Source organism: Anarrhichthys ocellatus, unplaced genomic scaffold (genome assembly GCF_004355925.1).
Source record: "Anarrhichthys ocellatus isolate YVR2014 unplaced genomic scaffold, GSC_Weel_1.0 scaffold2, whole genome shotgun sequence".
Classification (NCBI taxonomy): Eukaryota; Metazoa; Chordata; class Actinopteri; order Perciformes; family Anarhichadidae; genus Anarrhichthys; species Anarrhichthys ocellatus.
Window position 1 is genome coordinate 1,070,343 of NW_022280032.1, and position 300 is coordinate 1,070,642.

The window sequence follows — 300 nt, forward strand, 5'->3', positions numbered from 1 at the left end:
TCAACACATAAAGGAACACTTCATCCTTCAGTTTATCACAAACATTCAACATCAACACATAAAGGAACACTTCATCCTTCAGTTTATCACAAACATTTAACATCAACACATAAAGGAACACTTCATCCTTCAGTTCATCACAAACATTCAACATCAACACATAAAGGAACACTTCATCCTTCAGTTTATCACAAACATTCATCATCAACACATAAAGGAACACTTCATCCTTCAGTTTATCACAAACATTCATCATCAACACATAAAGGAACACTTCATCCTTCAGTTCATCACAAACAT